Raw genomic sequence first — 16,120 nt, forward strand, 5'->3', positions numbered from 1 at the left:
GCTGCAGATTCAGAGTGGAGCTTCAGAGTGGAGCTTCAGAGTGGAGCTTCATAGTGCAGAGTGGAGCTTCAGAGTGGAGCTTCAGAGTGGAGCTTCAGAGTGCAGCTTCAGAGTGCAGCTTCAGAGTGCAGCTTCAGAGTGCAGATTCAGAGTGGAGCTTCAGAGTGGAGCTTCAGAGTGGAGCTTCAGAGTGGAGCTTCAGAGTGGAGCTTCAGAGTGGAGCTTCAAGTTGGAGCTTCAGAGTGGAGCTTCAGAGTGCAGAGTGGAGCTTCAGAGTGGAGCTTCAGAGTGGAGAGTGGAGCTTCAGAGTGGAGCTTCAGAGTGGAGAGTGGAGCTTCAGAGTGCAGATTCAGAGTGGAGCTTCAGAGTGGAGCTTCAGAGTGCAGAGTGGAGCTTCAGAGTGGAGCTTCAGAGTGCAGAGTGGAGCTTCAGAGTGGAGCTTCAGAGTGGAGAGTGGAGCTTCAGAGTGGAGCTTCAGAGTGGAGCTTTAGAGTGGAGCTTCAGAGTGGAGCTTCATAGTGCAGAGTGGAGCTTCAGAGTGGAGCTTCAGAGTGGAGCTTCAGAGTGGAGCTTCAGAGTGCAGATTCAGAGTGGAGCTTCAGAGTGGAGCTTCAGAGTGGAGCTTCAGAGTGGAGCTTCAAGTTGGAGCTTCAGAGTGGAGCTTCAGAGTGCAGAGTGGAGCTTCAGAGTGGAGCTTCAGAGTGGAGCTTCAGAGTGCAGATTCAGAGTGCAGATTCAGAGTGCAGATTCAGAGTGGAGCTTCAGAGTGCAGAGTGGAGCTTCAGAGTGCAGATTCAGAGTGCAGATTCAGAGTGGAGCTTCAGAGTGCAGAGTGGAGCTTCAGAGTGCAGATTCAGAGTGGAGCTTCAGAGTGCAGATTCAGAGTGGAGCTTCAGAGTGCAGATTCAGAGTGCAGATTCAGAGTGGAGCTTCAGAGTGCAGATTCAGAGTGCAGATTCAGAGTGGAGCTTCAGAGTGCAGAGTGCAGAGTGGAGCTTCAGAGTGGAGCTTCAGAGTGGAGCTTCAGAGTGGAGCTTCAGAGTGGAGCTTCAGAGTGGAGCTTCAGAGTGCAGAGTGGAGCTTCAGAGTGGAGCTTCAGAGTGCAGAGTGGAGCTTCAGAGTGGAGCTTCAGAGTGCAGCTGCAGAGTGCAGCTGCAGAGTGGAGCTTCAGAGTGGAGCTTCAGAGTGAAGCTTCAGAGTGGAGCGTGGAGCTTCAGAGTGGAGCTTCAGAGTGGAGCTTCAGAGTGGAGCTTCAGAGTGGAGAGTGGAGCTGCAGAGTGGAGCTGCAGAGTGGAGCTGCAGAGTGGAGCTTCAGAGTGGAGCTTCAGAGTGGAGCTTCAGAGTGGAGAGTGGAGCTGCAGAGTGGAGCTGCAGAGTGGAGCTGCAGAGTGGAGCTTCACCATAAATGGAGACTAGCCATTGGAAGACGGGCCTGTCCGTCGATGCTGGACCAGACACGGGGGCGTTCCCGAGATTCTTTGGCTTTTGCCGACGTCACGCGACGTCAGCCAAAAGCCGGGAACGCCCCCGAATCTGTTCCGGCATTGCCGGCACCCGCCTTCCTGCTCCGGCCGTCTTCTGTGTCTCTCCTCCCCCTTTCCCGCCCCCTCCCGCCCTCCCGCTCATTAATACCTGCTGCAGTTCAAGAATGCTTCCGAACCTGGAGGCCACATTAATGACAGGCCATTCTACGAGAATCCTATCAATGGAGTGCTTAACTTTCTGTAGATTTAACATCTGAAAGCATTTGATCATATCACTGGGCAGTGGAGACAACGGGGTCCGGTTTGCAGAATACACCATTTAAATCCGAATTTCGCCTTTGACAATAAATTATGACGTAATGCAGCTAACACAAATGTAACGTGTGAAACTGCAGACTGTTATGTTCAGCCAGGATTTTAGGACTGTTACTCTGCACTGTGAAATACTTTTTTTCGCATCAGAGTGGAGCTTCAGAGTGCAGAGTGGAGCTTCAGAGTGCAGATTCAGAGTGCAGAGTGGAGCTTCAGAGTGGAGCTTCAGAGTGCAGAGTGGAGCTTCAGAGTGCAGAGTGGAGCTTCAGAGTGCAGAGTGGAGCTTCAGAGTGGAGCTTCAAAGTGCAGAGTGGAGCTTCAGAGTGGAGCTTCAGAGTGGAGCTTCAGAGTGGAGAGTGGAGCTTCAGAGTGGAGCTTCAGAGTGGAGAGTGGAGCTTCAGAGTGGAGCTTCAGAGTGGAGAGTGGAGCTTCAGAGTGCAGATTCAGAGTGGAGCTTCAGAGTGGAGCTTCAGAGTGCAGAGTGGAGCTTCAGAGTGGAGCTTCAGAGTGCAGAGTGGAGCTTCAGAGTGGAGCTTCAGAGTGGAGCTTCAGAGTGGAGCTTCAGAGTGGAGCTTCAGAGTGGAGCTTCAGAGTGGAGCTTCAGAGTGGAGCTTCAAGTTGGAGCTTCAAGTTGGAGCTTCAAGTTGGAGCTTCAGAGTGGAGCTTCAGAGTGCAGAGTGGAGCTTCAGAGTGGAGAGTGGAGCTTCAGAGTGGAGCTTCAGAGTGGAGAGTGGAGCTTCAGAGTGCAGATTCAGAGTGGAGCTTCAGAGTGGAGCTTCAGAGTGCAGAGTGGAGCTTCAGAGTGGAGCTTCAGAGTGCAGAGTGGAGCTTCAAAGTGGAGCTTCAGAGTGGAGAGTGGAGCTTCAGAGTGGAGCTTCAGAGTGGAGCTTCAGAGTGGAGCTTCAGAGTGGAGCTTCACAGTGCAGAGTGGAGCTTCAGAGTGGAGCTTCAGAGTGCAGATTCAGAGTGGAGCTTCAGAGTGGAGCTTCAGAGTGGAGCTTCAGAGTGCAGATTCAGAGTGCAGATTCAGAGTGGAGCTTCAGAGTGGAGCTTCAGAGTGGAGCTTCAGAGTGGAGCTTCAGAGTGGAGCTTCAGAGTGCAGAGTGGAGCTTCAGAGTGGAGCTTCAGAGTGCAGATTCAGAGTGCAGATTCAGAGTGGAGCTTCAGAGTGGAGCTTCAGAGTGGAGCTTCAGAGTGGAGCTTCAGAGTGCAGATTCAGAGTGCAGATTCAGAGTGCAGATTCAGAGTGGAGCTTCAGAGTGCAGAGTGGAGCTTCAGAGTGCAGATTCAGAGTGCAGATTCAGAGTGGAGCTTCAGAGTGCAGAGTGGAGCTTCAGAGTGCAGATTCAGAGTGGAGCTTCAGAGTGCAGATTCAGAGTGGAGCTTCAGAGTACAGATTCAGAGTACAGATTCAGAGTACAGATTCAGAGTGCAGATTCAGAGTGCAGATTCAGAGTGCAGATTCAGAGTGGAGCTTCAGAGTGCAGAGTGGAGCTTCAGAGTGGAGCTTCAGAGTGGAGCTTCAGAGTGGAGCTTCAGAGTGGAGCTTCAGAGTGCAGAGTGGAGCTTCAGAGTGGAGCTTCAGAGTGCAGAGTGGAGCTTCAGAGTGGAGCTTCAGAGTGCAGCTGCAGAGTGGAGCTTCAGAGTGGAGCTTCAGAGTGGAGCTTCAGAGTGGAGCTTCAGAGTGGAGCTTCAGAGTGGAGAGTGGAGCTGCAGAGTGGAGCTGCAGAGTGGAGCTGCAGAGTGGAGCTGCAGAGTGGAGCTTCAGAGTGGAGCTTCAGAGTGGAGAGTGGAGCTGCAGACTGGAGCTGCAGAGTGGAGCTGCAGAGTGGAGCTTCAGAGTGGAGCTTCACCATAAATGGAGACTAGCCATTGGAAGACGGGCCTGTCCGTCAATGCCGGACCAGACACGGGGGCGTTCCCGAGATTCTTTGGCTTTTGCCGACGTCACGCGACGTCAGCCAAAAGCCGGGAACGCCCCCGAATCTGTTCCGGCATTGCCGGCACCCGCCTTCCTGCTCCGGCCGTCTTCTGCGTCTCTCCTCCCCCTTTCCCGCCTCCTCCCGCCCTCCCGCTCATTAATACCTGCTGCAGTTCAAGAATGCTTCCGAACCTGGAGGCCACATTAATGACAGGCCATTCTACGAGAATCCTATCAATGGAGTGCTTAACTTTCTGTAGATTTAACATCTGAAAGCATTTGATCATATCACTGGGCAGTGGAGACAACGGGGTCCGGTTTGCAGAATACACCATTTAAATCAGAATTTCGCCTTTGACAATAAATTATGACGTAATGCAGCTAACACAAATGTAACGTGTGAAACTGCAGACTGTTATGTTCAGCCAGGATTTTAGGACTGTTACTCTGCACTGTGAAATACTTTTTTTCGCATCAGAGTGGAGCTTCAGAGTGCAGAGTGGAGCTTCAGAGTGCAGATTCAGAGTGCAGAGTGGAGCTTCAGAGTGGAGCTTCAGAGTGCAGAGTGGAGCTTCAGAGTGCAGAGTGGAGCTTCAGAGTGGAGCTTCAAAGTGCAGAGTGGAGCTTCAGAGTGGAGCTTCAGAGTGGAGCTTCAGAGTGGAGCTTCAGAGTGGAGAGTGGAGCTTCAGAGTGGAGCTTCAGAGTGGAGAGTGGAGCTTCAGAGTGCAGATTCAGAGTGGAGCTTCAGAGTGGAGCTTCAGAGTGCAGAGTGGAGCTTCAGAGTGGAGCTTCAGAGTGCAGAGTGGAGCTTCAGAGTGGAGCTTCAGAGTGGAGAGTGGAGCTTCAGAGTGGAGCTTCAGAGTGGAGCTTCAGAGTGGAGCTTCATAGTGCAGAGTGGAGCTTCAGAGTGGAGCTTCAGAGTGGAGCTTCAGAGTGGAGCTTCAGAGTGCAGATTCAGAGTGGAGCTTCAGAGTGGAGCTTCAGAGTGGAGCTTCAGAGTGCAGAGTGGAGCTTCAGAGTGGAGCTTCAGAGTGGAGCTTCAGAGTGGAGCTTCAGAGTGGAGCTTCAGAGTGGAGCTTCAGAGTGCAGAGTGGAGCTTCAGAGTGGAGCTTCAGAGTGCAGAGTGGAGCTTCAGAGTGGAGCTTCAGAGTGCAGCTGCAGAGTGCAGCTGCAGAGTGGAGCTTCAGAGTGGAGCTTCAGAGTGGAGCTTCAGAGTGAAGCTTCAGAGTGGAGCGTGGAGCTTCAGAGTGGAGCTTCAGAGTGGAGCTTCAGAGTGGAGCTTCAGAGTGGAGAGTGGAGCTGCAGAGTGGAGCTGCAGAGTGGAGCTGCAGAGTGGAGCTTCAGAGTGGAGCTTCAGAGTGGAGCTTCAGAGTGGAGAGTGGAGCTGCAGAGTGGAGCTGCAGAGTGGAGCTGCAGAGTGGAGCTTCACCATAAATGGAGACTAGCCATTGGAAGACGGGCCTGTCCGTCGATGCTGGACCAGACACGGGGGCGTTCCCGAGATTCTTTGGCTTTTGCCGACGTCACGCGACGTCAGCCAAAAGCCGGGAACGCCCCCGAATCTGTTCCGGCATTGCCGGCACCCGCCTTCCTGCTCCGGCCGTCTTCTGTGTCTCTCCTCCCCCTTTCCCGCCCCCTCCCGCCCTCCCGCTCATTAATACCTGCTGCAGTTCAAGAATGCTTCCGAACCTGGAGGCCACATTAATGACAGGCCATTCTACGAGAATCCTATCAATGGAGTGCTTAACTTTCTGTAGATTTAACATCTGAAAGCATTTGATCATATCACTGGGCAGTGGAGACAACGGGGTCCGGTTTGCAGAATACACCATTTAAATCCGAATTTCGCCTTTGACAATAAATTATGACGTAATGCAGCTAACACAAATGTAACGTGTGAAACTGCAGACTGTTATGTTCAGCCAGGATTTTAGGACTGTTACTCTGCACTGTGAAATACTTTTTTTCGCATCAGAGTGGAGCTTCAGAGTGCAGAGTGGAGCTTCAGAGTGCAGATTCAGAGTGCAGAGTGGAGCTTCAGAGTGGAGCTTCAGAGTGCAGAGTGGAGCTTCAGAGTGCAGAGTGGAGCTTCAGAGTGCAGAGTGGAGCTTCAGAGTGGAGCTTCAAAGTGCAGAGTGGAGCTTCAGAGTGGAGCTTCAGAGTGGAGAGTGGAGCTTCAGAGTGGAGCTTCAGAGTGGAGCTTCAGAGTGGAGAGTGGAGCTTCAGAGTGGAGCTTCAGAGTGGAGAGTGGAGCTCCAGAGTGCAGATTCAGAGTGGAGCTTCAGAGTGGAGCTTCAGAGTGCAGAGTGGAGCTTCAGAGTGGAGCTTCAGAGTGCAGAGTGGAGCTTCAGAGTGGAGCTTCAGAGTGGAGCTTCAGAGTGGAGCTTCAGAGTGGAGCTTCAGAGTGGAGCTTCAAGTTGGAGCTTCAAGTTGGAGCTTCAGAGTGGAGCTTCAGAGTGCAGAGTGGAGCTTCAGAGTGGAGAGTGGAGCTTCAGAGTGGAGCTTCAGAGTGGAGAGTGGAGCTTCAGAGTGCAGATTCAGAGTGGAGCTTCAGAGTGGAGCTTCAGAGTGCAGAGTGGAGCTTCAGAGTGGAGCTTCAGAGTGCAGAGTGGAGCTTCAAAGTGGAGCTTCAGAGTGGAGAGTGGAGCTTCAGAGTGGAGCTTCAGAGTGGAGCTTCAGAGTGGAGCTTCACAGTGCAGAGTGGAGCTTCAGAGTGGAGCTTCAGAGTGCAGATTCAGAGTGGAGCTTCAGAGTGGAGCTTCAGAGTGGAGCTTCAGAGTGCAGATTCAGAGTGCAGATTCAGAGTGGAGCTTCAGAGTGGAGCTTCAGAGTGGAGCTTCAGAGTGGAGCTTCAGAGTGCAGAGTGGAGCTTCAGAGTGGAGCTTCAGAGTGGAGCTTCAGAGTGCAGATTCAGAGTGGAGCTTCAGAGTGGAGCTTCAGAGTGGAGCTTCAGAGTGCAGATTCGGAGTGCAGATTCAGAGTGGAGCTTCAGAGTGCAGAGTGGAGCTTCAGAGTGCAGATTCAGAGTGCAGATTCAGAGTGGAGCTTCAGAGTGCAGAGTGGAGCTTCAGAGTGCAGATTCAGAGTGGAGCTTCAGAGTGCAGATTCAGAGTGCAGATTCAGAGTGGAGCTTCAGAGTACAGATTCAGAGTGCAGATTCAGAGTGCAGATTCAGAGTGGAGCTTCAGAGTGCAGAGTGGAGCTTCAGAGTGGAGCTTCAGAGTGCAGAGTGGAGCTTCAGAGTGGAGCTTCAGAGTGGAGCTTCAGAGTGGAGCTTCAGAGTGCAGAGTGGAGCTTCAGAGTGCAGAGTGGAGCTTCAGAGTGGAGCTTCAGAGTGCAGAGTGGAGCTTCAGAGTGGAGCTTCAGAGTGCAGCTGCAGAGTGGAGCTTCAGAGTGGAGCTTCAGAGTGGAGCGTGGAGCTTCAGAGTGGAGCTTCAGAGTGGAGCTTCAGAGTGGAGCTTCAGAGTGGAGAGTGGAGCTGCAGAGTGGAGCTGCAGAGTGGAGCTGCAGAGTGGAGCTGCAGAGTGGAGCTTCAGAGTGGAGCTTCAGAGTGGAGAGTGGAGCTGCAGACTGGAGCTGCAGAGTGGAGCTGCAGAGTGGAGCTTCAGAGTGGAGCTTCACCATAAATGGAGACTAGCCATTGGAAGACGGGCCTGTCCGTCAATGCCGGACCAGACACGGGGGCGTTCCCGAGATTCTTTGGCTTTTGCCGACGTCACGCGACGTCAGCCAAAAGCCGGGAACGCCCCCGAATCTGTTCCGGCATTGCCGGCACCCGCCTTCCTGCTCCGGCCGTCTTCTGCATCTCTCCTCCCCCTTTCCCGCCTCCTCCCGCCCTCCCGCTCATTAATACCTGCTGCAGTTCAAGAATGCTTCCGAACCTGGAGGCCACATTAATGACAGGCCATTCTACGAGAATCCTATCAATGGAGTGCTTAACTTTCTGTAGATTTAACATCTGAAAGCATTTGATCATATCACTGGGCAGTGGAGACAACGGGGTCCGGTTTGCAGAATACACCATTTAAATCAGAATTTCGCCTTTGACAATAAATTATGACGTAATGCAGCTAACACAAATGTAACGTGTGAAACTGCAGACTGTTATGTTCAGCCAGGATTTTAGGACTGTTACTCTGCACTGTGAAACACTTTTTTTCGCATCAGAGTGGAGCTTCAGAGTGCAGAGTGGAGCTTCAGAGTGCAGAGTGGAGCTTCAGAGTGGAGCTTCAAAGTGCAGAGTGGAGCTTCAGAGTGGAGCTTCAGAGTGGAGAGTGGAGCTTCAGAGTGGAGCTTCAGAGTGGAGAGTGGAGCTTCAGAGTGGAGCTTCAGAGTGGAGAGTGGAGCTTCAGAGTGCAGATTCAGAGTGGAGCTTCAGAGTGGAGCTTCAGAGTGCAGAGTGGAGCTTCAGAGTGGAGCTTCAGAGTGCAGAGTGGAGCTTCAGAGTGGAGCTTCAGAGTGGAGAGTGGAGCTTCAGAGTGGAGCTTCAGATTGGAGCTTCAGAGTGGAGCTTCATAGTGCAGAGTGGAGCTTCAGAGTGGAGCTTCAGAGTGGAGCTTCAGAGTGGAGCTTCAGAGTGGAGCTTCAGAGTGGAGCTTCAGAGTGCAGATTCAGAGTGGAGCTTCAGAGTGGAGCTTCAGAGTGGAGCTTCAGAGTGGAGCTTCAGAGTGCAGAGAGGAGCTTCAGAGTGGAGCTTCAGAGTGGAGCTTCAGAGTGCAGATTCAGAGTGCAGATTCAGAGTGCAGATTCAGAGTGCAGATTCAGAGTGCAGATTCAGAGTGAAGCTTCAGAGTGCAGAGTGGAGCTTCAGAGTGCAGATTCAGAGTGCAGATTCAGAGTGGAGCTTCAGAGTGCAGATTCAGAGTGCAGATTCAGAGTGCAGATTCAGAGTGGAGCTTCAGAGTGCAGAGTGCAGAGTGGAGCTTCAGAGTGGAGCTTCAGAGTGGAGCTTCAGAGTGCAGAGTGGAGCTTCAGAGTGGAGCTTCAGAGTGCAGAGTGGAGCTGCAGAGTGGAGCTGCAGAGTGGAGCTTCAGAGTGGAGCTTCAGAGTGGAGCTTCAGAGTGGAGAGTGGAGCTGCAGAGTGGAGCTGCAGAGTGGAGCTGCAGAGTGGAGCTTCAGAGTGGAGCTTCAGAGTGGAGAGTGGAGCTGCAGAGTGGAGCTGCAGAGTGGAGCTGCAGAGTGGAGCTGCAGAGTGGAGCTTCAGAGTGGAGCTTCAGAGTGCAGAGTGGAGCTTCAGAGTGGAGCTTCAGAATGCAGATTCAGAGTGGAGCTTCAGAGTGGAACTTCAGAGTGGAGCTTCAGAGTGGAGCTTCAGAGTGGAGCTTCAGAGTGGAGCTTCAGAGTGGAGCGTGGAGCTTCAGAGTGGAGCTTCAGAGTGGAGCTTCAGAGTGGAGCTTCAGAGTGCAGAGTGGAGCTTCAGAGTGCAGCTTCAGAGTGGAGCTTGAGAGTGGAGCTTGAGAGTGCAGAGTGGAGCTTGAGAGTGCAGCTTCAGAGTGGAGCTTCAGAGTGGAGCTTCAGAGTGGAGCTTCAGAGTGGAGCTTCAGAGTGCAGAGTGGAGCTTCAGAGTGCAGAGTGGAGCTTCAGAGTGGAGCTTCAGAGTGCAGAGTGGAGCTTCAGAGTGCAGAGTGGAGCTTCAGAGTGGAGCTTCAGAGTGGAGCTTCAGAGTGGAGCTTCAGAATGCAGATTCAGAGTGGAGCTTCAGAGTGGAGCTTCAGAGTGGAGCTTCAGAGTGGAGCGTGGAGCTTCAGAGTGGAGCTTCAGAGTGGAGCGTGGAGCTTCAGAGTGGAGCGTGGAGCTTCAGAGTGGAGCTTCAGAGTGGAGCGTGGAGCTTCAGAGTGGAGCGTGGAGCTTCAGAGTGGAGCTTCAGAGTGCAGAGTGGAGCTTCAGAGTGGAGCTTCAGGGTGGAGCTTCAGAGTGGAGCTTCAGAGTGGAGCTTCAGAGTGCAGCTTCAGACTGCAGCTTCAGAGTGCAGCTTCAGAGTGCAGCTTCAGAGTGCAGCTTCAGAGTGGAGCTTCAGAGTGCAGAGTGGAGCTTCAGAGTGGAGCTTCAGAGTGGAGCTTCAGAGTGGAGCTTCAGAGTGCAGATTCAGAGTGCAGACTCAGAGTGGAGCTTCAGAGTGGAGCTTCAGAGTGGAGCTTCAGAGTGCAGATTCAGAGTGGAGCTTCAGAGTGCAGAGTGGAGCTTCAGAGTGGAGCTTCAGAGTGCAGAGTGGAGCTTCAGAGTGGAGCTTCAGAGTGCAGAGTGGAGCTTCAGAGTGGAGCTTCAGAGTGCAGAGTGGAGCTTCAGAGTGGAGCTTCAGAGTGCAGAGTGGAGCTTCAGAGCGCAGATTCAGAGTGGAGCTTCAGAGCGGAGCTTCAGAGTGGAGCTTCAGAGTGGAGCTTCAGATTGGAGCTTCAGAGTGGAGCTTCAGAGTGGAGCTTCAGAGTGCAGATTCAGAGTGCAGATTCAGAGTGCAGATTCAGAGTGCAGAGTGGAGCTTCAGAGTGCAGAGTGGAGCTTCAGAGTGCAGAGTGGAGCTTCAGAGTGCAGATTCAGAGTGGAGCTTCAGAGTGCAGATTCAGAGTGCAGATTCAGAGTGCAGATTCAGAGTGGAGCTTCAGAGTGCAGAGTGGAGCTTCAGAGTGCAGAGTGGAGCTTCAGAGTGCAGAGTGGAGCTTCAGAGTGCAGAGTGCAGAGTGGAGCTTCAGAGTGGAGCTTCAGAGTGGAGCTTCAGAGTGGAGCTTCAGAGTGGAGCGTGGAGCTTCAGAGTGGAGCTTCAGAGTGGAGCTTCAGAGTGGAGCTTCAGAGTGGAGCTTCAGAGTGGAGCTGCAGAGTGGAGCTGCAGAGTGGAGCTTCAGAGTGGAGCTGCAGAGTGGAGCTGCAGAGTGGAGCTTCAGAGTGGAGCTTCAGAGTGGAGCTTCAGAGTGGAGCTTCAGAGTGGAGCTGCAGAGTGGAAGTGCAGAGTGCAGAGTGGAGCTTCAGAGTGCAGCTTCAGAGTGGAGCTTCAGAGTGGAGCTTCAGAGTGGAGCTTCAGAGTGGAGCTTCAGAGTGGAGCTTCAGAGTGGAGCGTGGAGCTTCAGAGTGGAGCTTCAGAGTGGAGCTTCAGAGTGGAGCTTCAGAGTGGAGCTTGAGAGTGCAGAGTGGAGCTTGAGAGTGCAGCTTCAGAGTGCAGAGTGGAGCTTGAGAGTGCAGCTTCAGAGTGGAGCTTGAGAGTGCAGAGTGGAGCTTGAGAGTGGAGCTTCAGAGTGGAGCTTCAGAGTGGAGCTTGAGAGTGCAGAGTGGAGCTTGAGAGTGCAGCTTGAGAGTGGAGCTTCAGAGTGGAGCTTCAGAGTGGAGCGTGGAGCTTCAGAGTGGAGCTTCAGAGTGGAGCGTGGAGCTTCAGAGTGGAGCTTCAAAGTGGAGCGTGGAGCTTCAGAGTGGAGCTTCAGAGTGCAGAGTGGAGCTTCAGAGTGGAGCTTCAGGGTGGAGCTTCAGAGTGGAGCTTCAGAGTGGAGCTTCAGGGTGGAGCTTCAGGGTGGAGCTTCAGAGTGGAGCTTCAGAGTGGAGCTTCAGAGTGGAGCTTCAGAGTGCAGCTTCAGAGTGCAGCTTCAGAGTGGAGCTTCAGAGTGGAGCTTCAGAGTGCAGAGTGGAGCTTCAGAGTGGAGCTTCAGAGTGCAGATTCAGAGTAGAGCTTCAGAGTGCAGAGTGGAGCTTCAGAGTGGAGCTTCAGAGTGCAGAGTGGAGCTTCAGAGTGGAGCTTCAGAGTGCAGAGTGGAGCTTCAGAGTGGAGCTTCAGAGTGCAGAGTGGAGCTTCAGAGTGCAGATTCAGAGTGGAGCTTCAGAGTGGAGCTTCAGAGTGGAGCTTCAGAGTGGAGCTTCAGAGTGGAGCTTCAGAGTGGAGCTTCAGAGTGGAGCTTCAGAGTGAAGCTTCAGAGTGCAGAGTGGAGCTTCCGAGTGGAGCTTCCGAGTGGAGCTTCAGAGTGGAGCTTCAGAGTGGAGCTTCAGAGTGGAGCTTCAGAGTGGAGCTTCAGAGTGGAGCTTCAGAGTGCAGAGTGGAGCTTCAGAGTGGAGCTTCAGAGTGCAGAGTGGAGCTGCAGAGTGGAGCTGCAGAGTGGAGCTGCAGAGTGGAGCTTCAGAGTGGAGCTGCAGAGTGGAGCTTCAGAGTGCAGAGTGGAGCTTCAGAGTGGAGCTTCAGAGTGGAGCTTCAGAGTGGAGCTTCAGAGTGCAGATTCAGAGTGGAGCTTCAGAGTGCAGAGTGGAGCTTCAGAGTGCAGAGTGGAGCTTCAGAGTGCAGAGTGGAGCTGCAGATTCAGAGTGGAGCTTCAGAGTGCAGAGTGCAGAGTGGAGCTGCAGATTCAGAGTGGAGCTTCAGAGTGGAGCTTCAGAGTGCAGAGTGCAGAGTGCAGAGTGCAGCTTCAGAGTGCAGATTCAGAGTGGATTTTCAGAGTGCAGAGTGGAGCTTCAGAGTGCAGATTCAGAGTGGAGAGTGTAGCTTCAGAGTGTAGCTTCAGAGTGTAGCTTCAGAGTGGAGCTTCAGAGTGGAGCTTCAGAGTGCAGAGTGGAGCTGCAGAGTGGAGCTGCAGAGTGGAGCTGCAGAGTGGAGCTTCAGAGTGGAGCTTCAGAGTGGAGCTTCAGAGTGGAGCTTCAGAGTGGAGAGTGTAGCTTCAGAGTGTAGCTTCAGAGTGGAGCTTCAGAGTGGAGCTTCAGAGTGGAGCTTCAGAGTGCAGAGTGGAGCTTCAGAGTGGAGCTTCAGAGTGGAGCTTCAGAGTGGAGCTTCAGAGTGGAGCTTCAGAGTGCAGCTTCAGAGTGGAGCTTCAGAGTGCAGAGTGGAGCTTCAGAGTGCAGATTCAGAGTGGAGCTTCAGAGTGCAGAGTGGAGCTTCAGAGTGCAGAGTGGAGCTGCAGATTCAGAGTGGAGCTTCAGAGTGCAGATTCAGAGTGCAGAGTGCAGAGTGGAGCTGCAGATTCAGAGTGGAGCTTCAGAGTGGAGCTTCAGAGTGGAGCTTCATAGTGCAGAGTGGAGCTTCAGAGTGGAGCTTCAGAGTGGAGCTTCAGAGTGCAGCTTCAGAGTGCAGCTTCAGAGTGCAGCTTCAGAGTGCAGATTCAGAGTGGAGCTTCAGAGTGGAGCTTCAGAGTGGAGCTTCAGAGTGGAGCTTCAGAGTGGAGCTTCAGAGTGGAGCTTCAAGTTGGAGCTTCAGAGTGGAGCTTCAGAGTGCAGAGTGGAGCTTCAGAGTGGAGCTTCAGAGTGGAGAGTGGAGCTTCAGAGTGGAGCTTCAGAGTGGAGAGTGGAGCTTCAGAGTGCAGATTCAGAGTGGAGCTTCAGAGTGGAGCTTCAGAGTGCAGAGTGGAGCTTCAGAGTGGAGCTTCAGAGTGCAGAGTGGAGCTTCAGAGTGGAGCTTCAGAGTGGAGAGTGGAGCTTCAGAGTGGAGCTTCAGAGTGGAGCTTTAGAGTGGAGCTTCAGAGTGGAGCTTCATAGTGCAGAGTGGAGCTTCAGAGTGGAGCTTCAGAGTGGAGCTTCAGAGTGGAGCTTCAGAGTGCAGATTCAGAGTGGAGCTTCAGAGTGGAGCTTCAGAGTGGAGCTTCAGAGTGGAGCTTCAAGTTGGAGCTTCAGAGTGGAGCTTCAGAGTGCAGAGTGGAGCTTCAGAGTGGAGCTTCAGAGTGGAGCTTCAGAGTGCAGATTCAGAGTGCAGATTCAGAGTGCAGATTCAGAGTGGAGCTTCAGAGTGCAGAGTGGAGCTTCAGAGTGCAGATTCAGAGTGCAGATTCAGAGTGGAGCTTCAGAGTGCAGAGTGGAGCTTCAGAGTGCAGATTCAGAGTGGAGCTTCAGAGTGCAGATTCAGAGTGGAGCTTCAGAGTGCAGATTCAGAGTGCAGATTCAGAGTGGAGCTTCAGAGTGCAGATTCAGAGTGCAGATTCAGAGTGGAGCTTCAGAGTGCAGAGTGCAGAGTGGAGCTTCAGAGTGGAGCTTCAGAGTGGAGCTTCAGAGTGGAGCTTCAGAGTGGAGCTTCAGAGTGGAGCTTCAGAGTGGAGCTTCAGAGTGCAGAGTGGAGCTTCAGAGTGGAGCTTCAGAGTGCAGAGTGGAGCTTCAGAGTGGAGCTTCAGAGTGCAGCTGCAGAGTGCAGCTGCAGAGTGGAGCTTCAGAGTGGAGCTTCAGAGTGAAGCTTCAGAGTGGAGCGTGGAGCTTCAGAGTGGAGCTTCAGAGTGGAGCTTCAGAGTGGAGCTTCAGAGTGGAGAGTGGAGCTGCAGAGTGGAGCTGCAGAGTGGAGCTGCAGAGTGGAGCTTCAGAGTGGAGCTTCAGAGTGGAGCTTCAGAGTGGAGAGTGGAGCTGCAGAGTGGAGCTGCAGAGTGGAGCTGCAGAGTGGAGCTTCACCATAAATGGAGACTAGCCATTGGAAGACGGGCCTGTCCGTCGATGCTGGACCAGACACGGGGGCGTTCCCGAGATTCTTTGGCTTTTGCCGACGTCACGCGACGTCAGCCAAAAGCCGGGAACGCCCCCGAATCTGTTCCGGCATTGCCGGCACCCGCCTTCCTGCTCCGGCCGTCTTCTGTGTCTCTCCTCCCCCTTTCCCGCCCCCTCCCGCCCTCCCGCTCATTAATACCTGCTGCAGTTCAAGAATGCTTCCGAACCTGGAGGCCACATTAATGACAGGCCATTCTACGAGAATCCTATCAATGGAGTGCTTAACTTTCTGTAGATTTAACATCTGAAAGCATTTGATCATATCACTGGGCAGTGGAGACAACGGGGTCCGGTTTGCAGAATACACCATTTAAATCCGAATTTCGCCTTTGACAATAAATTATGACGTAATGCAGCTAACACAAATGTAACGTGTGAAACTGCAGACTGTTATGTTCAGCCAGGATTTTAGGACTGTTACTCTGCACTGTGAAATACTTTTTTTCGCATCAGAGTGGAGCTTCAGAGTGCAGAGTGGAGCTTCAGAGTGCAGATTCAGAGTGCAGAGTGGAGCTTCAGAGTGGAGCTTCAGAGTGCAGAGTGGAGCTTCAGAGTGCAGAGTGGAGCTTCAGAGTGCAGAGTGGAGCTTCAGAGTGGAGCTTCAAAGTGCAGAGTGGAGCTTCAGAGTGGAGCTTCAGAGTGGAGCTTCAGAGTGGAGAGTGGAGCTTCAGAGTGGAGCTTCAGAGTGGAGCTTCAGAGTGGAGAGTGGAGCTTCAGAGTGGAGCTTCAGAGTGGAGAGTGGAGCTTCAGAGTGCAGATTCAGAGTGGACCTTCAGAGTGGAGCTTCAGAGTGCAGAGTGGAGCTTCAGAGTGGAGCTTCAGAGTGCAGAGTGGAGCTTCAGAGTGGAGCTTCAGAGTGGAGCTTCAGAGTGGAGCTTCAGAGTGGAGCTTCAGAGTGGAGCTTCAGAGTGGAGCTTCAAGTTGGAGCTTCAAGTTGGAGCTTCAAGTTGGAGCTTCAGAGTGGAGCTTCAGAGTGCAGAGTGGAGCTTCAGAGTGGAGAGTGGAGCTTCAGAGTGGAGCTTCAGAGTGGAGAGTGGAGCTTCAGAGTGCAGATTCAGAGTGGAGCTTCAGAGTGGAGCTTCAGAGTGCAGAGTGGAGCTTCAGAGTGGAGCTTCAGAGTGCAGAGTGGAGCTTCAAAGTGGAGCTTCAGAGTGGAGAGTGGAGCTTCAGAGTGGAGCTTCAGAGTGGAGCTTCAGAGTGGAGCTTCAGAGTGGAGCTTCACAGTGCAGAGTGGAGCTTCAGAGTGGAGCTTCAGAGTGCAGATTCAGAGTGGAGCTTCAGAGTGGAGCTTCAGAGTGGAGCTTCAGAGTGCAGATTCAGAGTGCAGATTCAGAGTGGAGCTTCAGAGTGGAGCTTCAGAGTGGAGCTTCAGAGTGGAGCTTCAGAGTGGAGCTTCAGAGTGCAGAGTGGAGCTTCAGAGTGGAGCTTCAGAGTGGAGCTTCAGAGTGCAGATTCAGAGTGCAGATTCAGAGTGGAGCTTCAGAGTGGAGCTTCAGAGTGGAGCTTCAGAGTGCAGATTCAGAGTGCAGATTCAGAGTGCAGATTCAGAGTGGAGCTTCAGAGTGCAGAGTGGAGCTTCAGAGTGCAGATTCAGAGTGCAGATTCAGAGTGGAGCTTCAGAGTGCAGAGTGGAGCTTCAGAGTGCAGATTCAGAGTGGAGCTTCAGAGTGCAGATTCAGAGTGCAGATTCAGAGTGGAGCTTCAGAGTACAGATTCAGAGTACAGATTCAGAGTGCAGATTCAGAGTGCAGATTCAGAGTGCAGATTCAGAGTGGAGCTTCAGAGTGCAGAGTGGAGCTTCAGAGTGGAGCTTCAGAGTGCAGAGTGGAGCTTCAGAGTGGAGCTTCAGAGTGGAGCTTCAGAGTGGAGCTTCAGAGTGCAGAGTGGAGCTTCAGAGTGGAGCTTCAGAGTGCAGAGTGGAGCTTCAGAGTGGAGCTTCAGAGTGCAGCTGCAGAGTGGAGCTTCAGAGTGGAGCTTCAGAGTG

The 16,120-nt window shown here is 53.0% G+C and overlaps 1 protein-coding gene across 4 annotated transcripts in view; it reads left to right on the forward strand.

The window, feature by feature from the left end:
* SMPD3 (sphingomyelin phosphodiesterase 3) overlaps positions 1–16,120 on the forward strand; it is a 976,655-nt gene that overhangs the window by 439,420 nt on the left and 521,115 nt on the right. The gene's annotated exons all lie outside the window — the stretch shown is intronic.

The sequence above is a fragment of the Lissotriton vulgaris genome, chromosome 12 (assembly GCF_964263255.1).
Source record: "Lissotriton vulgaris chromosome 12, aLisVul1.2, whole genome shotgun sequence".
NCBI lineage: Eukaryota > Metazoa > Chordata > Amphibia > Caudata > Salamandridae > Lissotriton > Lissotriton vulgaris.